Source organism: Pholcus phalangioides, unplaced genomic scaffold (assembly GCF_987345545.1).
Source record: "Pholcus phalangioides strain wild (caught in Gottingen) unplaced genomic scaffold, Ppha-v1.0 ptg000015l_1, whole genome shotgun sequence".
Lineage (NCBI taxonomy): Eukaryota > Metazoa > Arthropoda > Arachnida > Araneae > Pholcidae > Pholcus > Pholcus phalangioides.
The window spans coordinates 65,452,497-65,477,683 of NW_028301608.1; the positions used below are offsets into that span (position 1 = coordinate 65,452,497).

Below are 25,187 nucleotides of genomic sequence, written 5' to 3' on the forward strand. Positions count from 1 at the left end.
GTCACGTATACATCCGGAGCTGCTGCAATCTGCCGTTGCAGGATTTGTGACTCGCCTGCAATGTGTTATTCCCTGTGGTGTTTTGGTGGTCCTGTGGAACACATGCTGCTGTAATAAACGATTTGGAGGCCTTCTGTTCGTTATTTGTGTATCTTTTCTTTAACTTGTGTGCTCCACCTACTGACTGTGTTTATAGTTTTTTTAGTGTCTTAGAAAAATTCCCGTGACCTAGCAATACTAACCTTGCAAACCGGTTTTTTTTTTAGTTATTTTTTCGGTTTTTATGAATTTTTAAATTTTCTATAGACTTTTTGCCCACTCTGTGTATTATCAGCATATTTACATCAATAAATAGCAGCACATTCATTTCGAATTCGTGGAAAAAATCTGCTCAAAATTGGAAAACTAAGCAATGTTTTTCGGACATGTTTTTTTTTTGTTAGATATAACCAGCTCTGTATTAGATACTTTTTTCTAATGAAGAAAAAATCATCTCGCATTTACAATTAGAATATTGAAATTGAACCCGAGCACAATTTCTATTTAAAGCCATAGCAAGACTCACATGTCCGTACAGTTGCCTGGTGTATCGATTGAAGCAGTAAAAAAACGTTATCCTATACACATGAATAAACTACGAACTTCCATGACACTATACTCCATAGATATGCGACTCATATTGAGAACGAAACGATGCATATGAAACATACAATATCATATCAAAGCCAGTCATTCGCGAGCGGTCTTTTCAGGCATCTCGCATTACTATCGGAATCACTACCATAGAAATTGTTTTCGCAAATTTTCTAGCTCGGTCGGATATTAGATCTCGTCCCAATATCAGAGGAATTCCTGAAAGAAAACCCGAAATTTTCGGTATTTGGTCGAACAACTACCTCGCTCTTTTCTCGTTTCCCCGAGCGAACACAGAAATAAATACCTTGATATCCGACCATCACTTTATATTGACACACCACTCATACTTCACGATTTTGTGGCTCCCTAATTTTTCCTTCTGGTGAGTAATGCATACGTACCTGGCACTCGAATCTCGAATCTTGGAATTCTTCGTAATATTCAGAAGTATTTTTCCGCAGGAAATGATTTGGAGAAAGTCCAAAAAGACAGTGAGAAGAGAGAAAATTTCCTTTTTCTCCTTTCAAGTGAAATTGAATGAATGACTTTTTAATGAACGGCAAAACTGCTCGTTTGTTGATGCCTTTTAATAAATTTTGATGACAGTTTTCTGCCATTGCCTTGAATACAGTGAATCGCTTCACTATCTTGTTCTCACTCCCTTGACATTCCATTTGCCATACGAATTATTCAGACAATATTAAACATCCCCAAATGAGCTGAAATGAAAGTAAAAAAACAACATAAGTACACATTCGCCATTATACCAGGGCTATTTTCAAGTAGATACCGTATCATAATGGTTTCTTTTTTTCTTTTCAAAACGGATGTTTTAACAATTTCGCTATAAACATTGTTTTCTAGCATCCTTAGCTCACATAAAGGGTGCAAAGTTAAGTCCTTATAAACCCTTTATGTTTTGAAATGTTGGTGTGATAACAACATACTTTTAATTAGAGAAAGTATCCAAGTAACATGTCTGTTCTAGTTTTGATATTATTTTCAAATGAGCGAGGGTGTGGTGGTATATGTATGTACTTAGATACAAAATATATTTTTCGTACGATCCTCCTGTCTTGCAACTTCCAATCAGATGTTATTGCCCTGTTCCTTCTGGACGCGCCAAAAACAATTCCATGTTTCTAAGTGCAATATTGACCGAGATATTTTTTTGAGCTCAAAAATAGCTGATAATGAGAAACAGAACAGCATATATATATATATATGACGCAACAAACTCCAGAAAAAAACTTGAAACATTGCCTTGTATGTTTGCTAGAAGCGTGGATTTTTTTTCGGGGGGGGGGGGGGGGGGGCTCGACACAAAGGCACTGGAACAATTATATAACTGGAAGTTAGAGGACGGGGGACTTTACGAGAATTGAATTTTGGATCTCAGAATATATAATAAGGCCCAAGTGAAATAAATAATGACGTGTCTAAAATGGGCACGTTATTTGAGCGCTTTTTTATAATTGAGAGTATGTTTCCATCACCAACGGTTCAAAAGATAAAGGATGCATAAAGATATGACTTTACACCCTGTATAGACACCATTGTGACTCACACGGGTAGCGTGTACGTTTCCTGTAGTGTGATGGAAATGTATGAGAAGATGTAGCTCTGCCTGTGGAATAAGGTCTGATATACGTTTCTTGACTGCAAGGAGAGAGACTATGATAGGTCTGTGGAGGTGCAAGTCAATACAAAATGAGTAGGTTTACCCTGTGGAAAAAAAATTTCACCCTATCGTTATGATATTCGTTTATCGACAGTTTTCTCTTTAGAAGACAGATGGTAGCGCCCGTACACATACGTGCACAGACCCCACACAAGTCACCGTTAGGCTGTCAATAATTAATTCCACAGATTTCAGAAATAAAATGGTTGTTATTTTCCTGAGTAGGGGGCCTGACGTCACAATGCCTAGAGAGGCCATCCTGTGTCTGGTTCATCATGCGTGTTCTCGTATCACTCTTTAAACCGTCGCTTACATTTACTTTCTTCTGACATCCACCATGGTTTTTGGGGACCATACACTTCACAAATCAGGAAATAAATTTCTACTAGTGTTACACATTCCTTGCCTGTAAAATAACTGAACATATTTCAAGAGAAGTGCCCAATTTCAACATCTTATGAACCAAGAGTCACAGGTCCGCTTATGAAAACTATATTTCACAAATTCTAAAATATCCTAGATAGCAAAAAAAGTATGAGTTTTTCATATTCGATATTTGTTTCTGCTTATCCCTAGCAACCGATTAGTGGATTTTAACGCCCGGGGAAGAATTTGAACAAGTGTACGGTATTAGCTTCAAATATTCTAGTAAGCTGAATTATAATGAGTCTATCAAAGTGCACAGAATGACTTTACTTATGCCAAAGTATGAAAGTAACAATTGATAAGAATTTCTGCTTGTTAATGAGAACATTTGCCACATGCTATATTCGTCTATCGATCATTAAAAAAATCGTACATAATGAATTCGTTCGATCATGTTCAGTTAAACGTTAATTATACGTTCACGGAATTTTTGACTTTAAAAGTGAACAATTAATCTTGAGGAACGGCAGAATATCTACATGGAAACTGTCACAGAAATCGGAAAATCACGTTTCCGTCGACTCGTTTCGGCCGTCCTCAAAACCTGATGTATAAGAAGTTTCTCATTTTTTGCGTTGGTCATGTCAGTTTCTGATATCGGATATCAATATGTGGGACATCAAATGTACGGTATGCGGTCGCGTCATAATTATCGCATTTATATTCTATTTAATTCATGCAAAGGTGTCATTCATGTTCTACTGAGCTTCAGATATAATTGAATTGAGATCATTTTGCTCCTGCTCTATTTTTCTTATTAGAAACATTTGTGAAATCACATTCTTTTGTCACAAATTTTTCAATGGTATTCTACCAAGATATAAAAAAGCGTTCCAAAATTAAGAATATTTGGCTATGAAAATAAATTTGTTTCTAAGAAATTTGTTTAATTCTCGTCACTGATTCTCGTCTGATCAATCATTAATTAACTTTAACAGTTGCTTTATGAATGCAAATGGATTATTTCACCGTCATAGTATTGTTAAATTTTTCGCGACGATGAATTAGAATGAGTATTTTGCATATATGAATGTATATGAATGAATATTTCGCGAATTCAAAAGTTTGCTTAATCAGATTTCTCAACGGGAAAGCACAAACCAAACCAAGCACTGAACTGAAGGAAAATATATTATGCAGAGGATTTGGAAACTTCATTTGTAGTGTTAAAAATATGTGGCAAAAATGGTGGGTGTGTTAGAAAAAATGTGAGGGTAAATATGTGCTTGGAACCAGCAATATATCTTTTTCCTACACATCCGTTCTTTTTTCGATAGACCATTGAGATAGCCAATCGGTAGCTTTTTTAATAGCCAATTTACTTTCGCAACGGTCTACGTGATTCTAATAAAATAATGTGATCATCACATATTCCCAAGAGATCTTTACGATCTGTCCAGCGAATTCGTTTGTGGTAGTAGCCATCCATACCCGAACCCAGACCTGCACAGTCAGAAGCTAGTTCCCTAACCGCTCCACTGACAGGTGGTAAATTCTTATCATTTTAATTCTTTGAACATAATTATCATCAGTAATAATTATTATATATCAGAAAAATACACTCATTAAATACCATGAATTCCTAGAAATCTTCAAAGACAAAAGCTATTATTTTTCACACTCACAAGTCCATACCTCTATCATGGAAATTAATTAATTTAACTTTTTCTTAATCAATCCAGCATCGAATTATAAAAAAATTTAACCACGAGTTGCTTCTTTTCCTTTCCCCCGCCCCCTTCCCATTATAGCGGCAGCAGTACTAGAAAAGCCATATTTTTATTTCAAATCGAACTGAGTTAATAATTAAGAAATTATTCGCGGAAATTTTTCATGGAACTGAAATAAATAGTAAAAAAATTTCCCCCTGAGAGAAATAGCATAAATTGACTACCCGAGGAAAAATGTTCGCTATCTCTCTGCAAGCCACTCTATTTCTAATTAATTTTACCCTCGAATAATAATTAAATCTAGTATTAATTAGTTATATCCTTCCCGCTTTATATCGGTGCCAGACAAAATAAAATAAAAATCTCCACTTATTTGAATAAAACGTGCTGCTGCTAAATCTTCTATACGGCCTCCAGGGCAGAAATACTCGTCGAAAATGATTCCTTAATCAGCAGATGGTATCGCTCTCCTGCCCGTGTGTTTGCGAGCGCACTGAGAGAGTGTGTGTGAAAAATACCCTCTCGAATTATATTCATCTCTAGCTTAAATAATCCAGCAGGTGTCACATAAAGAAGATTACCGCAAAATCCTTGAAATTAATTCCTGAAGTTTTGTACTTTTTCTTTTCGCTGTCCGATGTTTTCTTGGCAACTGTTTACTTCGAGCGGAGAAACAAGCCTCACGGCGCTTACTGGCGTATTCACAATGTATTTCTTTTTCTAATTTTCTATCAAATGCGAAAGCGTTTTGCCCCCAAAAAATAATTTTTTAGAGTAAATGGAGCAGCATAAATCGTGTAAATAATTTCTATATATATATATATATATATATTTTATATTCCGTATGATAATCATTTCATGCACGCTAAGGATAACTATAACGGACTGTTTATAGCTCATTCTGAATAGGCATTTTTATTGCATACCTTTCTCCAAGAGATGATGATGAGCTAGCCAGTGGTGTAACTTGCACATTGTTTCTAGGTGCTATCTTTTTTTCCTCACGAGTAGAAGTAGTGCATTGCCTTTATCGTTTTGCTTCTTTACATTGGCAAAAAATCATCATTTCTCCAAATACTGTAGCATAGTATTAGAACAGATTTTGGCAAGGACTGAGTAGGTTTCAACTCCAAAAACCAATTCTGGAAACGTTTTTCCGGATATATTACACGGATCGACCTTACTTACTCAAAAGGTGTATCCACCTTCGTCAACCTCAGTCAATCACCAATTGTCAATTCACCATAGGTTCAAACTCCTACCCTTTATCGAAATCATGATTTTTTTAATTATACGTGTAAGTAAGGGTAGTTTATGTTATATGTCCATGTGCTGCCATCTTTTCTCAAGAATAGAAACTGGAAATTAATTAATATTTTTATGGATAAATTTAAAAGTTGTAGTCCTGATTGTAACCTGTAAAAAGGCCTTTTTTTGAGGACGATATCGGCTCATGCGTGCTATCTTCCTGTGTGGGCTGGGTTACCACATCAAAAGCATTTCATATCGTGTGCATTGAATGATCATTATGAAACTGGAAAGATCAAGTGATATGATTGCATACATGATTTATGCTTCCGTTTTTTATAAACATGTATGCTGAACAGCGGGCATTTCTTTATTTGACAGGAATATACACCAATTAGCTCCGCGAGATTTGTTTCTTCGCTCGATGTGTATACAGGCGAGTGTTCATTCAATGAACTTCCGTTTAACAAAATTGTCTACAGAACCTTGATTTTGCACGACATTTACATGTTGTTTATCCCCCCCCCCCCCACATGTTATGAAAACTAATTTCTATATTTATAAGTTTTTCTCATTTTTATTTATTTTTTTATTTATTTTCATTTTTTTTCTTGTAACGTTTCATGACTTCTCGTTTGTAGAACTTCCAAAAACATCAACCATAGAGTGTAGAGAAGGGTGAATAATCACCAAATTTATTCATGTTTGATTTCATTGAAAGCCGAAAGAGAACAACTTTAAATCCTTAAAGATTTTAATCCTTAATAACACTTTTTTGTGTTATATGGAGAAATAAAAATCTTAAAAATGCTGTAAAGTTTTCTGTTTAGAGAAAATTCGTTAACTAGAAATTTGTATATTAGGTTATAAAAACAAGACAAAATGAAAGACCGCAACTTACCTATCCACTTTACTAACTTTAACTACGCATCCTAAACTGTAAAAGTCTGTAAATTTACTTTGTTTATTGCTTATTGCCTTGAGTTAATGCCCAAAATACTGTACTTCTAAGTGGAACGATGAGACTTCGTTAAATAGGGACTCGACTATAGTTGATAAGAAACCATTGGAAGATGTTTTCTTGAAGAAAAGGAGTAAAAAATACTTTGGGCATTAACTCAAGGATTTTGCGATAACTCCTCTTATGAAACTAATTATTTAAGCTAAAAATGAATACAATTAAAGAGAGTATTTTCACGCCTATTATAGCTTGATAAACGTTAATATTCTGGAAACGGTGAAATAGGACAGCCTAACCTCACATGGCATGATATGAATTGGAATATTTTGAATATTTATCCATTTTAGATAAGTTATCATGGAGACAGACATCACATAGAAAATGCTGCAATCTTTAAATATATAATAATCTTCCCGATGATTTCAACATCAATATGCTTTGATTCTATAGTTACTCTCACGTTATACTGAATGTGTGTGGTAAAAGCTGTATAATGTAATATAAACGGATAAGTGGTGTTAATTTGGACGGAAAACAGAATAAACACATTATATATATCGACCATGTTTCATTTCTTTATCAGTAAATAGAGAGAGATCCGATTACCGATATTTTTTTTCTAATCCTTCTTGATTGAAGAAACGTGTTCTGTTTTGTGCTCCGTTAACAAACATACCAAAACTCGGATACTCATTAGTGGGGAAAACTTGAAAGAGATCTACTAATTGAATGGGTTTTTTCCCCTGTTTTATTTACCGATTTCTTTTAATGTTTAAGCCTATAAACATTTCCCAAGATGGTGTTCACTAATTCGAACATAAGATCGGTTTTCTACGTTTACCTTAATCATTTGAGGGAGAATAGAGAAGACAAAAAAAATAGAAGTAAGGAAGAGCAGAACTCACTCACTCACGTACACACATAAGAAAATGGTGAGAAGATTTCCTTTCGACGACATATGATGCTGTTCATCAATGGCCAAGAAAATTACACTCTGCAAGCGAGAAAAAGTCAGCGCTCAATTTGCGAGGTTCGTTCAGCCGTTGAAATTGAGAACAGAAACAAGAACCTAAAAAATATATATATCTAAAATAAGTTGCAAGTTGCATCTCGAAAACGTGTTACCAACGAAGAAAAACAATATATATGTATAAGAAGCTAACAAGAAACATATACCGAGAGAAAATTCTGTGGAACAATTTTTTTTTCTCTTGAAAATAACTTTCTTATTTTTTTTTACTCTTAAGTTTCTTGAAGTTTCTTATTTTTGTTTTCGTGATGTTTTGGACAACTAATTTATTACAAATATTGTGTGAGTAGAATATATGTATATTTTTTATGTTGTCTATAGTTTTGTTCCCTGCTAATACTCTGTGTATGATTTCTTTTCTTATTTAGTTAATAAAGTTCGCTTCCTTATCTTTAGCATTCAAAACCTTTAAAAGAAATGTAAAATTATCCAAATAAAAAACACATATCACAGTAAAAATGTTCAATTGAATTTTTGACCATTAGTTGAAAGAATTTGTCTACAAAAAAGACAGATAGTTTTTCAACGCAAGCACCACACTTTTCCAGAATAAAATTTAATTTTCATGCAATTATTGTTTTCTTATATCCTACATACAAATACTCACTCACGAAGGTGTTCAACAGCTTGCTGAGCAAAGATGAACTTAGGAAAGAAAATTCGACTGCCCTTGCTACTTTGTAGTCTAGTAGTCTAGGATGCTCACCGGCAAGTGACAGGGCGTGGGTTCGATTACCCGCAAGAGCAGTTGAATTTTCTCTCTTTGCTAAATTCATCTTCGCATCAGCACAGAACCTCCTAGAAATATAAGGCCTCCACACTGTGCTCGTGATATCAGCAAGTAATCCATTTTCCCTCATAATATTTAGGGAAAAAATTTCCTTGCTCCTGCCCGTATCATCGTTGTGCGGAAAAGAGATGCTTGGGCTCAGAATTGGCTATTTCTATGCCCCATTCAATCACCATGTGGTATTTATGAGCCAGCCAGGAAGATTCTACACCAAAATAAGAAGAAACGGAATAGGATGTTGTGGTTCACAATGTGGCAAACTTGCTAGGAAGTCTTAATGGTGGTCCAGATGAACTTGGCAATCCGTGCGGAAGCCTTCTATCTTTAGGAGGTGCTGATCAGACAGCTGATTGAAACCTTCGTATGGATAGCAAAGAGTTACATCATCCCAAATATTTACTTATTTTCCTCATACGTATAATCCGTAGATAAAGACTTTTTTTAATCCCTTCATGTACAAGCTTTCCGCAGCAAATTTAGGCGATCTATACTTAAAGTATCATTGAAAATCTCAAAAACTGGTTTCTTTTTCGCATGTTAGAAACAGAAGAGAAAAACATAAGCGTAATCGGTTTCTTTTTCTTCATCAACCACATCCATCACTCTCCAGTATTTGTGTTCTATTTCTCTGTCATTGTCATATGTATATATACAGTGTTCATAGCTAACAGCACACACCGCAAATTACTGGGGAACCGTTGATCCTAGATGCATACTTCCAGTTTGAAAAAGTATACAAATAACGTGTAGGCCTAAGATATGTCATTCATATTCCAAAGCGTTCTATGGTCATTAAAATAAAAAATTACCATTTTATATGGACACCCTGTGCTTAAAAACCCCAATTAAAAAGTTGTTGCCGAGTCTCTTCTGAGGCCAAAAAAATCCACGTTTCCAAATGCAATAATCGCTCCGATATTTGAATTCAGAAAACGGAGGCAAATTAGGAGTATAAAACATAAATGGAAATTTTTTCCCCCATTTTTATCCCAACTTTTCCTCAATTTTTGAAACAATATAGTTCAACGAACACTACACTTGGAAATGCGGCATTTTTTTTTTTTTTTTTGGCCTCAGGAGAGACAGATCAAAAACTTTCTAATTGAGTTTTGGAGCACAGGGCATAAAAAATTATTTTTTTATTTTAATAACTATACAACCCCTTGCAATAATAATGACTTATCTCAGGTCCACACGTTATTTGGGTACTTTTTCTAATTGGAAGTATGAGTCTAGGACCAACGGTTCCCCAGTAATTTGCGGTGCGTGCACCCTATATATATACACACACACACACACACATATTGAAAGATACATTATAAGTTATGTGTTATGTGGGGGCAAAAATTACCAAACAAGAGTATAGAAAGATAGAAAAATGTTCACAGTTTTTTTCGTAGGGTGACAATAAAGCTTCACGACGATGAGAACAGAGTTAAAGAGAATAGGGAGAGTTGGGATGTATTCCAATCTCCCATTTCAGTATGGCCGAAATATCTCTTTGCCGATCGTTAAGGGGTTAATTTGCTGATAATATATCTCATCATATTATCCGCATATGTAAATTTCATCCATGAATAATGATGTACTGAGGAATGCCAGGGGTGTATATTATTGTTTTGTAGAAAAAAAATTTCCATTTTTCTACTTCCATCTGTTCATTTTTAAAAAAAACTATTTTCAGAAATTAATCATTTTTCTTATTTATTTGCATTCCCACCTTTCAGTCGCAAATAGTACTCAACGGTACTGAGGAATTCAGATATTTATTAACGTAGAATTCAGATATTTATTAATCCATGACTTATATGCAGGAAATAATAACATCACATAGGAAATATTTGCTAAACGTCCAGAACCGATTCTGGATAGTTGAACACGTGATTCATTCAGTTTATATTCAAATTTTACACGACAATGTTCATAGTTGATTCTTAGAAACTATGTATTTTGTAACAAATATTAAGAGAAGAGCACTTCAAACCTTCAAATAATGTTTTTAAAAACATAGACAACCCTGTAAAAAGACCAAAAATTTCGGTGACATTAAGAACCTAAATTATGAAGCACTTCCTAGATTAAAATACTGAATTTAAACTATAACTGTAAATGCAAACTATGTGTATTCGATGCATGACATAATATAATAAACTTGTTTGATTCAGTTGGACCGGCTGAAAACGAGTTAAAATAGATTTTATCCAGCAAGTGCATTGATGCTAAAATAACATGCACATCGAATCGGAAAACGGAGGAAAAAGTAATTTTCTAAGTAATTTCAAGTGGAGCTTCTGTAACTGCACCATTTTTTTATATGAACGCGGGGGAAATATATGTACATTATCTTGAGTATTTGCTTGAATGTATGTATCAATATAGAAAGGATCCACTGTATATACGTACCAAATATCATTCACGTGGTATATCCCAATAGCAAAAAATGCCGAGAGAAAATTTTAAAGAGAGATTTTCCAATCTCATCCGCAAATATAGAATCTCAAAAACGAGGGTTGCGTAAAAGATTCGATGTGTACTCGAAAACCCTGATGATGATTCCACAGAGATACGGAAATATCAGTGGCAAAAAAAAAAAAAAAAACTCTAATAAGAACTTATGGTCCATTTCCCAACGCGATGTATTCCTAGATAACATGTTAGTTATGAGCAAAGTTGGATTTTTCTTATTTTTTCTGCGCAAGATAACTAATCTTTCAGGGAGAAGGGAGGAAACTGATCGCACAGAAGCACCTCTGCCATTTCAATATTTACCAGGAACCAATCTCGATAGTGTACGGGGTGTGTAGAAATGAATCTCGTGGGCATTTACGTTTTTAACGCGTTTCTGTGACAGCTTTTAAAATTGAGCTTGAAATTCTAGATATCTATGAATTTCTCTCTCTCTCTTATACGCGTACCGTACTCATGAGAGAGAAAGAGAGATAGGCTAGATCTCATCCGATGGAACTGATGCATATATTTCGATTTCGTGAAGTATGGATCTATAAAATTCGGTGACACTTACATTCCGAGTGATGAATATCTCGAGGGAAAAATCATTTTCTGATACCATTTGGGCTATAGATTACGTAAAATCGAAATGGGGGGGGGGGGAATCTGAATTCGGGAAAAAAAGACATCTAAGAAGTGCCGAAAGATACCGTTCACGGGAAATATTTTAATAAAAGAAAATATATATTTTTATCATGAAAAAAAGAGAAATTAAATTAAATTTGCTTTTGTGACGGAATTTGATTTCGATTGTTTGAATTTCATTTCGAATATTTTCCAAAAATAGCACAAAGATGTTTGAAATTCATGATATTTATCAGCTTTTCTGAGAACTGAGAAGTAAAGTTATCTTTACTGTCATTTTTGCTGTTATCGTGATAGAACGAAATTTCGAGCTTTATCTCGTAAGAGACGTTTCTTTTCAAGAATGAAGAGCTAATGGGGCTCCAGATAAAAATTTTGAAGTCGCTTTTATTAGATAATTCAGTTTCTTTTTCTTCTACCTCTGTACAGAGATGTTATGTCATTCCTTCTATTTTCAAAATACACACTCCGATGCAAAACAAAATTCCAGTTTATATTAAATTTTCTTGTCTTGTATAAAAATATTTCGCATAGATGGAAGTCTTTCGATTTCTCGTCTCTAACTTCTATATAATTTATAGTTTTCATCCAAAAGAAACGAATCATATCTCAGCTTCTACCCGCATAGAGAATTTCCATTCATTACTAAAAATATCGTACATTGTATAGGTTGTAGGTTTATATGTATCTATATATATATATTACATCAGGGAGTGTACAACCTCCAGTCCTGCAAGGGGATTCATTCGGCCCTCGGAAGGAGTTTTGGTAGAATAGTTTCAAGTATCAATACACACAACACGATAAATGTCCAGGATAGACATATTTCTTGAAAATACGGGGAGAAATCGGTATTCATATAGGAGATCTCACCACTTACCGCAAGGTGATTGTCGAATATAAGTAAAGTTGCCTATTACAGCCAAAAAATTTCTCAAACGCAAGTTGTCAATTACAGTAAAAAATATATCAAAAAGGAAGTTGCCAATTGCAGCAAAAGAATTGTTGAAGATAAATAAAGTTGCCACTTACAGCTAGAAAAATTATCAAAGTCACGTAAACTTGCCAATTACAGCAAAAAAAAAATTATTAATTATAATATATATATATATATACAGTAAAACCCCTCTTCTGTGCACACTCGGGGAACAAAAGATCGTCCGTAAAAGAGGAGTGGCCGCATTAGAGGGGGGTTCGTGTTGAAACAGTAGAATGCAGTATTAACGATAACTGAAATGGTTCTTTCTTTGCAAATAAACGAAATTCTGACAATATAAAATGCATTCAAAGTGATGAAAGTGCATAATTATTGCACACAGATACACAATTAAAATTAAAAAAGAAATATTATAAAAAGTTTGTGCATATACTGAATTTACATCTTTTGGAAAAACTGATTGGTCAGTGTTTGGTGGGTTTTGCAAAGAAGTTGGAAGTTAGCCGCCCCTGGTATATATCATTTGCTGAATATCCCTCGATAATTTTCAGCCGTTTTTTACTCCATTCTTCGAACATTTTATCATTCACATCAGCAGATTTCACCGCAGCATTTCTGGAAAACAATTTCGCGACGCACACGAAAGTGATCTAATCAACCATTTGAAGCTTTGAAGTTGATGAGTGCAAGTTCATCTGCAGCTTCTCCAGTTTTTTCTGGTATAATCTAACAGGTAAATTCTCGCTTCGTGCAGAAACAAACCAAACGCGCATAAAACTTATACAAATACAAATACGACGCCACAACAGGCAAATTGCCCAACGAGGTGGCTGACTTAAGAACATCATGGATCCCCGAGCCATTTTTTGGAGGCCCTACCTACTACTGCTACACCCCAAATGCAGCCCCCCCCCCGCGGAATCCCCCAACGAACCCCCAACGAATCGGTACATCCGGGAATGTGCATGTACGTGTAGTGCAACCTGACGTAAAGTTTTGTTTCTGTGTAATGCTTGTTATGTGTAGTGCTGTCATCTGCCCCCAGTTTTTCTAACTATGAGTGAAGTGTTATGGTTGAATGATTTACCGTTGTAGGACTGTTGCTCTCTGTGGCGAGACTTTTTAACGGGAGATCGGCTCGCATTTGCACCTTGAAGTTGGGAACCACAGAAAAGCCACTTCAGCCGACCACCACTGTGGGGTTCGAACCCGGATCCTCGCATCACGAGTCCGCATTATAACCACTCGACCACCACAGCGGCAAGTTCTTCGCTATCTGTGGAAATTTATTTTTTCCTATCTTGATTTCCGTTTTTTACCTGTTCTTCATGCCGATGTTTCTTTTGCTTCAAAATAGAACATATCTCTGTGTCCTTCTGACATTGAATTCAGTTGCAAGAGCACAAACTCCCATTTTACGTTTTTCACTGTATTCGATAACATAAATCTTTGGAATCTTAGTGATAGAGTGGCGATTACTAGAGCTGGCCATTTTAATCAGTGTGAAATCTTGTAAAATATACGAGCACAACACCAGGAAAACTAACATCACTGTTGCCAAACATTAACAAACTTCAGGCCAAAATGTCATTGAAAAAGAGCGAAAATTATATCAAATATTACAACTTGTAACCGCAATCTAGTGAACATAATTTGAACCAAAATTGCAACTATTTGTGTCCGTACAGAGCTTCTAGTCCAATGGAATGAACGATGAAATGGTGTCTGTGACCGTATCTGATGGTGACCGTTAAGCAGGAGTTCGAAATACATTATTTACACATGCTTTTTGCCGAGATATGTTTATTTGGCCGTAAAACAGGGGTGGCCATTCGGGGGGTTTTGAGAATTTTGGTTTTGAGAAAGCGTCTGATTTTTAAAAAAAAAAAGGAACACATAATTCCGAATTGAATTTTCTCGAGGGATACTTCATCACAACTTGTCAGGATTTCCTCGTTAATGATGGAGACAGAATTTTCAACACTTCGCAACAGATAGCGCCCCAATTCGCATTTGAAGACTACTCGGTCTCGGCAAATACAAAGGTGAACTCTCCGGACGATAAAACGTAAACATCCCCCCCCTTCAACGACTCATTTGTGTGTTTTCTGACCACGAGGTCCTGATGACGGCTGTCCATTGTAAAGCGAAATGTGCCGACCATAATAACAATTGAAATTTTGTCTGAAAAAGCGTGTCAATTTTTTGTATAAATTAAAAAAAAAATAACTCTTTGTTTATTGCAGAGCATGTGTGGCTGTAATTTCCTTAATTTGTTCGGTTTATATTTCTTTTCTTTTTTTTTCTACCCTGAAGTTTGAGACACGAATTTTTTTCTTACTATAGTTTAAATCGCAAAGAAGGTAGAGGTAGTTATAGGAAGTAATATTACTTCAATACATTTGTTTTAAATGCGATTTTAATTCTTCTGTACGTCCTCTTTAAAAGGATACTATATAAGCAGTAGAGTTCGAATTAGTTTTTTTAATGATTTTTCACAGGCTTTCCATACGTGCTATTAACAAAATGTACGAAAAAAATTATTAGCTCGAAAAAAATTGACCATTTAAGGGTTAAAAAACAAGTGATCTCTTATGGCTACAACTTCTGTATAAATGTAGAAAAAATTCAAACGTATAACATAAATATTGGACTACCAATATTCAGAAACTATTCAAGAAACCAATATACAAACCATTAAAATTTATTCTCGATTCCCAAAATTTGCTACGAAGACCTGAGACATTTTATTCGTCTGATTTTATTTGTTACCGTATAATAAAACTATTATTCAGAGAATTTCTACAGAGATTTTCTGCAATAAAAATCGGAATTCAGGAGGAGAAAAAAAATTCTTGGAAACATGCACTGATTGGATTCAACTCGAAGTTCTTCGCAATAAAAGATCATACAATTAAGAATACATATACATCCATACATACAATGAGTGGCCAAAATTCCGAGTAGGTTTTAGAAGTGGCATGCGTGCATTAGAATAGCCATTGAACTAAAAGACAAGGAGAAGAAAAAATTCTTGAAAAAAAGACAGGGGGATGCTTATTCTTTAGCAAATATATCAAGAACGTCCTTTGGAACATTTAATTAAATCCAATTTCCGTATTCACGACAGCCTTTCGAAGGGGGGGGGGGGTGAAGATAAAGAAAGAACATTTCACAGAGTTTTTTTTCTTTCTCTCTCTGGAGCAAATAAAAGACGAGCGCCGGTGAAAGAAAGAATTAATTGAAAAGTAAAAGAAGAAAGAATTACTGGTAAAGATTCAAAGAGAGAACCACTCGAACCAGAAGCCAAAAGAAATTCCACTCGCGTTACTCCTGTCTATTCCGAACCTTCTATATAATTTCTTTTCGCTTATACTCTCAAGTTTCCCTTGTCCGCAGTCCAAAGTAAACACGGGATACCTCCTGAATTCTGAAACGCAATGTATGTTTTCTCATATGCTTGGATGCGGCGTAATTTATATGTACTATGTATCGTCTTATCGAGAGAAATGTTTTTTTTTAGAAATTCAATTTTGTGTGTGTGTGTAATGTACTCATGAGCTCATGATTAGTAGTAGTCGTACTTAAAATAGTAATAATCATGGCTTTGTAATATTAATCATACAAAGCAAATAATATTATATCACAAATAATATTATATCACAAATAATATTATTTTGTGATTCGTATAGAACCAACACAACAAAATGAGGTACATCACGAAAGATATCATACATATTATTATGTGCTTGATATATAACTACTAACCCACACGCATGCACCTCGTCCATATTCATCTGTGGAATTTCTAAGGAACTGGTATATATTGCAATGAGCGTGGGCGTGTTGTGAACCTAACGTGAAGTTCGTTTCTTAAAGCTTGTTGTAGTGCTGCCATCTTCCGTCTAGTTTTCAAACTATGAGTGGCATGAAATGATTGACGGTTTGTACCGTTGTAGGTCTGTTGCACTCTGTGGCAACATTTTGTTAATTATGACTTTGTGTACTGTGCCGCTGTGGTGGGGTAAAGTGGTCATAGTAACGGGCGCGCATCGCAGGGAACGGGATTCAAACCCCCGTTGGCAACACAGTAGTGGTCGCTGAAATTGGTTTTCTGTGATTCCCAACTTCGAAACGTGAATGAGAGCCGCTCCCTCCGTTAACAAGTCTCGTCACAGAGAGCAACAGGCCAACATAGGTAAAATTATTCAATCATTACATTTCACTGGAAGTTGGAAAAATTAATGGAAGATGGCAGCACTATAAAAAAGATTACACAGAAACAAACTTCACATTAGGTTCACAAACATTCATGGAGGAAAACATGTTGCGGCGCAAAACTCTTTGTACAGAGTTGACTGTGCTCGGTGTTGTCGAAATGAGAGGTTTTTAAGAAGTCGAGTGTAATTTCGGAACTGCTGAAATGAAAGGCATCGAGTTAGACGAGATATCTCGCCATTTCCGCTGTAAAGGTTAATGCACGTCTGGAGTTCTCAAAAAATTAGAAACGAACGAAATCTTGCTCATGCAAATTGCGCACCATACCATAACTGTTCAACTTGTCTGAGGCTTCTCGTATAAAATTCCAAAATTTTCTCACAATCTTCATCTAGGCTACACCAGGTAACGGACCACGGTATCCCAATAGTCCAACTCCAAACACTCATTTGATATAGGCGCACTGCTCATTCATTATGCATACTTACCAATCGTCTTAGTAAGTTTGATAATATCACTTTTACCGGCAAATATGCATAATACCCTAGTGTAAATATGAATTTGATAAATATGGAAAAAAAAATCCAAATGAGTTTAGTGTGTGTGAATAATATAGTCAGACTCTGATATAATGATCATTTTTACGATTGTACCCCGATGTAATGATACAATACATGTATGAATTAACATTGCATAATATGTGTGCCATATGATTACGATTTATCATGTTTACCAAAGACGCGACGCTTGGGTACGATGACTAATCGCCGGTAAAAGTAACGCATTTAGGGAAATTTATCAAACCTACGAAAATGTTCGGTGATTATGCAAATTAACTGGTTATTATGCATAATTACAGCAATAAATACAATTCACGCAACTACGTATAAACACTTTAGTATCGAGTCAAAACAATTAATATACATTTGGCAAAAAAACACACTGTTTTTCGAATTTGTTTCTGTCTCAAAAAAAAATTCTGTTGGAAAACAATGAATGGTTGAAAACTATTGCTAACATTTCAAATCTTTAATAATTTTGGAAATATATACTGGAGTTTGGATGAATACATAAAAAAATGAATAATGATCAAATTTCCATGCACATGATAAATTTTTGTGCTCTTTTTCATTTTCCATTATAAGAATTCAACGGAATGAATAGGATGGACCTTGAATTATTAGACTCCGACAATCGACTACCTCGACAAGGGAACACCAGTATCGATTGGTAGGGGAATAGTTCTAGGTTGTGGTTTTGCAAGGAATTTTTCCTCTTACAGGGTTGTTAATAAATCTTACCCCCGTGGGTAGTGAATTCTAACACAATTGACACGTTTAAAAAGAAATGCGATAAAAATGTTGGGGTAAATCGAGAAGTTATCCATACTAAGAATAATACAACCAAAAATATTTTTTATAGGCATTGTATAATATTTTATCATCATAGATTTTAGTTTTTATGATTGCATTTTGAATTGGGTTTCTGTATTTCAGAAACATGGCATTCATATTTGTTATGGGCATTTTTTTCGTTAGCCATCTCGTTCGGTATTCTGCCTGTCGTGGCTTCGTATCTGTATATTTGTATTTGTTTGAATATTTCAGTAATGGAATCTTTATGTACAAAATATGCAAGAGTCATTGAAAACACTTTCAAGACTTTTTTCAAAATTATACCTGCTAATATGCTTGCAAAAACAAAACATCAAGAAGAGCGTAGCAAGTCGCTTTCGACAACGTGTAACAACTCAAAATATACCGAAAATTCAAAAGTAAATGATACGTAAGGACTCGAAATATTATATGAATAATGTGGAAGCACATTCGTATATATACTGCATGTATGTGTGTGTGTACTTGTAAAATATGTAAAACTCATGCACGAACGAATTCCTTGATCTTTTTTACTTTTGTCAGGTTCCCAAACTTCGTTATTCTTTTTTTTTCTTTTTTGACCTGTCCAAAAAAAAAGCAGGAAAAATACAATGTCTTAAGAAAGAAAAAGGAAAGGAGATGCATACTGTCGCATGCAGTACTTGCTCTTGAATAAAAATTTGTCTTCTCTTCCGTAAACTGGATTTCTCTTGAATTCCATTCCTCCCGTTCCCATTTTCCACAAGAAAAAAGAATAAAATAAGTTAGTAGAGAAAAGAAAAAAAAAACGCCGGATATAAAGGGTGAAATACTGCGTGTATATAAGTATGTGTATGCGTGCTGCAGACACAGGTCGAGGTCAAATTGGCGCAGCTCCAGATCTTCGCCAATCAGTGGCTCTCTTGGAATGCGTCCAAAAATCTCTCATATGTATGTCCCGCTCCATCTTTTCCTGTATACTTTTGCTGCGAAGGCTTCCTTTCTCTACTACCTTGTTAACAAAATTTTACGGAACGAGGCGAAAACCGTGTATTTTTGGCGCTGTTTCTCCGGCTCAGTTGCGAGAAACATCTCACTTGGCTTTTTCGTATTTTCCACGTGGACTCTATTGAGCAATAGCCGCGGATACTTTCCTTTCAGGCAGAAAATGTGGCAGTTTTGTGGAGCTTAATTTCTTTTTAAATAAAATTTACCGTGCTTCTCCGAAAAAAAAGACCCGGTATTATTAGTTTTTTCTCCAAAATATGTGTTAGTACTTACAGTAACACCTCGGCTAACGAAGATAAATCGTTCTGGAATCACGCTCGTTAGCCGAAACGTGATTTGCTGTAGGTTTCTATGTAAAGTCATTTATTCGTTCCTGGAACAGTCCAAAATTTAAAGATAAGTTCTTTAAACCACCGAGGAGTGCTATAAAAAGGACAAAACTAATCGGAGGCTAAAATTAACAAGGTCCATGGACCCCGGGTGTTCGTAAGCACTTTTTTTAAGGGTCCGCGGGATCATTTCCCATTTTCTACCATTGCATAAATAGCACATTTCGCGCTGTGGAATTATAATTTATTCATCTCTTTGTTAAGAAATACAAATCATAAACTAAAAATACATTGACGATTTTGTGGGAGTCGAAATTCCCGTTCTGACGCTACAGGGGAGGTCCATGGTGCATTGATCTTCACTACACATCAAAAAGGTTGCGAAACACCGATTTACAGGAAGATGACGCACTGAGCATCTTTTAAAGTTACACTATGTATACATTGTACATTAAAGGACCGGACACACCCCGCTTCTCCCCTCAGAGAGAGATATCAAAGCGTTTCCGAAGGATGGGTGTCCGGATACTTTATTAAATAACAAATCAACATGGCCACCTCTGATAAAGCAACTACATGTACGACCAACACTAGTCCAGTCGAGTTCATGGGTGCCCCTTAACACTCAATAGTTTCCATACCACATACACAACTTTATATATGTTTCAGACTGTTAGGTGTACACGCACCCACACTTCCGGCACAACTCACTGCCCATGGCGATAGACGGGAGTTGTGCTCGATTTGAAAGAAAATTAAGAAAGAAAGGTGTCCCCCACATCCATATTTGTGTTTTGGTCAGCTCATTTCTGTGTTTCTACATGCAGATGAACAATTATAAGCATTTGAATATCCAGACTGTACAGTTTTATGCCTCAAGAGACTTACACTGAAAGAACGCATGCTCTGAAAAAACATAGGCTCTCTCTTCTTTTCAATACATTTTCTATTTGCTGAAACTTCCATTTTACATGAAATGATTCAAAACTTTCAGAAAGAGAAATTAAGTTGCCTCTTGGAAAAGATGCTGAGGTGGACGGAGTTAATAGGGCTCGAGCCACAGTAACTCTGATAACGATTTTCTCTAAAATTCAGCTCACGACGGGATTGTTTTACGTTAGCGTATGCATCCACATTAACGAAAATGATCGTTAGCCGAATCCGTATTCTTTAGCCGACGCAGAAAAATTACAAAAAAAATCTTCGTAAACCGAAATGTTCGTTAGCCGAGGTGTATCCCTGTATTCGCAGATGATGAATGCAAAGAAAAAAAATTACACATCTACATTTATTCAAATGTTCATTCATTTGCAGGATAGATTTGATAAACCACCTCCACGATGATTTCTCTCCATTTAGTTTCCAATGCAGTCATTTATTTTCATGCTTAAATCGTCTAAAAATCATGGTCGTATCAACAGCAACATGGGCTCTCAGGCAAAATGATGACATTGTATGCACTTGAGGCCCAGGAACCGTGGCTGGGTAGGTCCCCATGCGTTATGACGGCCCTGTCTTCAATAGCTTGTTCATCAACCCAAATAATATCAAGAGTCTGAAGTTAGGCACCGGAATCTCTACAGCGTTTAACTCTTGGCTAAAGGTACCCACTTGTGGGTGTTTATAAATAATTAAAAATCTATATATTAATTAATATTACTTTATAATTCAAATGCATCAGTCGTACGTAGTAATAAACGTAGGAAATGCGTTCGCCTAGCTAATGATTTTATATAGGGTGTCTTTTTTGGGTAGGGCTTATATTACGAGCATCTTGAGAAATCCAAATAGAGCTTCTTTTTTTTTTTAACTTTTATAAATTGAAATATATAACCCCATAATATTTTTTTTTTTTTTGGAATTTCGTTTGAGATCACAATTTCTCAAACTGTAATGCTCATTATATATCCCACCTTCGCTCAATATTTTTCCCCTCCTCATACCCTTTCCTGAACGATGTCAAAGGATCCTATGATCCAATCTCACAATACATGTATCCTCTCAAGATCCTCTAATGTATCCATAAACTATTATCGTCTCCCCGGCATGGGGCCATATAATAAGGGCTGTTTCATGGCGCGCTGGAGTCAGTACCAGATGACGTCATCGCCCTGGCGGAACCGATTAATTACCATTGGCTACCCTGGTATTTCAAGGTCAAGCTTTAGTCAAAAAGTATTGGAGCAATGACGTCACTCACCTGATCCGATACCACGCCCACTGAGCCAATGTGCCAAGAGAAAATTCAAAGGAATGAGACAGCCTTTACTATATAGCCCTGCCCGCCAGTATGTTCCATCACCCCCTGAAGTTCCCCAATTTGCCAGAGCTTTGAATAATCCATCCTTGTGTAAATGTGTTTTTTATTCTGTTGTTCCCACAATGCTGTTTCTCTTATTTTGTTTTTGTTCGGTAAAATGTAACTGCATAATCCCGCTTTCAAAATTGGAACTACAAAATTAAACAAAATCTGATTCTGTAATTCTGTGATTTTGGTTTTAATATATCATACATAAAAAATATATATATCAGCATATCAGAATCCTTTCGAGAAAAGAACATGATTTATAAGTGAAATCAGGGGCAAAGGAACACCTGAAAGTAAGTACTAAATTATTAATGTTAAAAAAAACGAAAAAAAAAAATTAGGGATCCGTCGGACAGAATCAATTAATTCGGTTGTTCCGTGTAACTTGCATTAAGTTGAAGACTTGATATTTCTTCGAGGCTTTATTCGCCTGGACTCGATCCAAGACTAAAGTGGGAAAAGAGGTAAAGCAGTTTCTGTTCTCTTTTATATGTCTTTCGGGGTCCATGCTCCCTTGTGTATGGATATATATATATATGTGTGTGTGTGTGTGTGAGTCTCTAATCTCCTTCACGAGATAAATTATCTAAAGCGAAGATGTGCAATTTTCTTTGTCCATTAGCGGACGATTCCACTCTAGCGACGACGGGGAGAAAAACATTGAAAATTTTCTCTCGCGACTCAGTAAAGAATAATTTCTTCTTCTTCTGGAAAAAGCATCTTAAAACCCAAAAGTTTTAAAATGTACGAAATTAAATTATCCAGTCAATATTAAATTCCAATATCTCTTCTTTTTTTTTATGAAAGGATTTTTAATGTCAGTTTATCCGTAAATGAATAAACCGAAAAGTTAGACGAGAATTTCCAATGGTAACTGCTTTTAAAGTCTTCACTTAAGAAAAAAGTTATAATAACTCTGTAACGATGAATAAAACATAAGATTGATAATTCATGAAACAGTAAAAACTAATGAGAAAATGCAGTCAGTCTACTGAGAAATGAATAATCAGCATAATGGTCTGGTCTTATTAGAAGTACACTGGTGGCCATAATGTAAGTTGCATTGGTATACTGAGTTATACTGCAATATACCCAACGTGAAAATTTCGAGAGTGTCATGATTTCGAATTGTTTCAATTGAGCTGGAATAGGCCCACACCATTCTATAGCAGGTCTTCGTGTGAAGCTCGTGCCGCCACTAAAACAGACAATTTCACTTGTAGTCATTGGATATAGCAGGCCAACGCATGCGATATCTTTACCTTTTTTGCATTACATCCAATGGCTACAGGTGACTTCACTGACATCACGAGCTTCGCACGGAGGCCTTCTGCTATAGATGGTGTTGAATAGGCTCAGTAACCTTGGGCAGTATCAGAGTGACGTCAGCTCAGTATTTCAGCATATTGAGCACATACTTAATGGTTATTTTTATCCACCACAATAAATATTCTCTTCAGTGAAGACGACAGCATGGTATTCATATGGACATACTGTTGGAAATTAGTAGAACGATTCCGCACCATCACACACTAATCCCAACCTGAATTTTATCAAGAGTATTATTAAAAATAATGACGAGAAATCGTAAGACTTGCTATTACCGTAAAATTTTATATTAGTCTGGTAAAAAATAAGCGACTCATTTACAGGGCGTCCCAAAATTGACAGATCTGTTTAAAAAATGAATAAAAAATCACAAAAAGCGAAACAAAAATACACCGTTTCCTTCAATGTGCTTGGAAAAAACAATAAATTTTTAGCCAAGCAGAATTTTAACATCAGTCGCAAGCTTTAGCAACAGATGGTGCTGCAATCTTTGAAAAAAATGAAATAAAATGCGATATTTTCAACATATACACCATTTGCAGCAACAACATGTTGTAGTCTGACAACGAAATTCGCAGAGACCCGTGCAAACGTCTTAGCCAGGATGGAGTGAATTAAATTCAGACAGAATTTCAAAATTAGTTCTGTCAAAGTTCATTAAACGATGACAGCAGTCTGCCGAATCAAAATACTAAACAGTAATTTTAAAACCTTGGCTGAAACGTTCGCACGGTTTTCTATGAATTTTTTCTGAGAAAGCACTAAGTTGTTGCTGCAAACTGGGAATATTTTGAGAATGTCGTATCACCTCCTGTTACTTTCTTTATTAATTATTATAATTATTATTCTCTTTTCAAATGGGATCATCAATTTCGGTACATCCTGTACATTGACCTCATAATAAAATTAATATCATAACAAATTTGTGTTGAAATCCAAGCACGAAACGCTTGCTACCAACAAACTATCAGAATGTGTGACTTTTTTATTTCTTCATTTTATCGGTCCAGGAGGTGTATGTATATCCCTAATGATGATAGTAAGTAAAAAATAAAAATTACATATATTTTTATAAGGAGATGTAACCCTTTAATAACCTACTCACAAAGTTTTGAAAGGGGTATATTCCAAAAATGCAATTTCAATTATCTCTATCGGTTTTCAGCAGAACGTGAGAATCTGGATGAATGGTGCATCTAAAACTAATCGGTACAAAGTAATTGTTTGGATGAAAGAATTGAAATGAACGCCGAGCACCAACACCGTCCTTTAAAATTGCAGCAGTGAAGTCGTAAAAAAAATTTAAATGGCTGAAACAGGGACCAATTACAATAACGAAATCTTCCATGAGAAATTTTAAAAATTGTACCGATTTCCAAGGTTTACATTGGGGAAGTCTTATTTTTGGTCTATTTTCATTGACAATCACCGACTAGGGCAAGATTTCCATAGCTATTACATCTTATAAAAGAATTAGGAAGATTAAGAAAATTTTTCGGATTATAAAACGACAAGTGATATACAGTATAACCCATTATTTTAATTAAAATCAGAATGTAAAATTTCTCTCAATTTAATATCTTTGAAACTTCATTGATATACGTTAAGAAAATTTTCTTAAATTCAAATGAGTATTCAAGAAATGCATATTTTCAATGATGAATGGTATTTTACCATAGCAAAATAACAGAAAAAAAAGTGGGAAAAGAAACTGAAATCATAACTGGTATGCTCCAGCGAAATGTTTTCAGCTTTCTTTTTCATTACTGATGATCGATCACCAACAAAATCTGAATGCACAGAATATTTTTAAATAAATTTGGAGAACTAAAAAAACACTGTATTTTATTTTAACTTACACATTTTCAAAGTATGTACGCACACGTACACAGTATTTTGAATAATGTATAATTATTTTTTTTGTAATTAATTATTTTACAAATTTGAGTGATATGTTCCCCTGTATACATTCCTCCTTGCTGAGAAGTCTTCGCATATAACAAAAGTTCAGAATTCGAAAAAAAGAAATTCATATTCAACAATGAATTGCTTTTCATCGCAGAAAATATCAGAAATAATTTTCTTTGAACAACGAGATACTTTTGTAATTCCTTTCTCCCGCTTTCATCCAATTTTATATCAAATTTTTATTCTGGTTCAACATTTAA

The 25,187-nt window shown here is 35.2% G+C and overlaps 1 protein-coding gene across 9 annotated transcripts in view; it reads left to right on the forward strand.

Annotated features, from left to right (window-relative positions):
- The window catches only part of LOC149076527 (protein still life, isoform SIF type 1-like), a 222,398-nt gene that overhangs the window by 160,657 nt on the left and 36,554 nt on the right, over nt 1-25,187 (forward strand). The gene's annotated exons all lie outside the window — the stretch shown is intronic.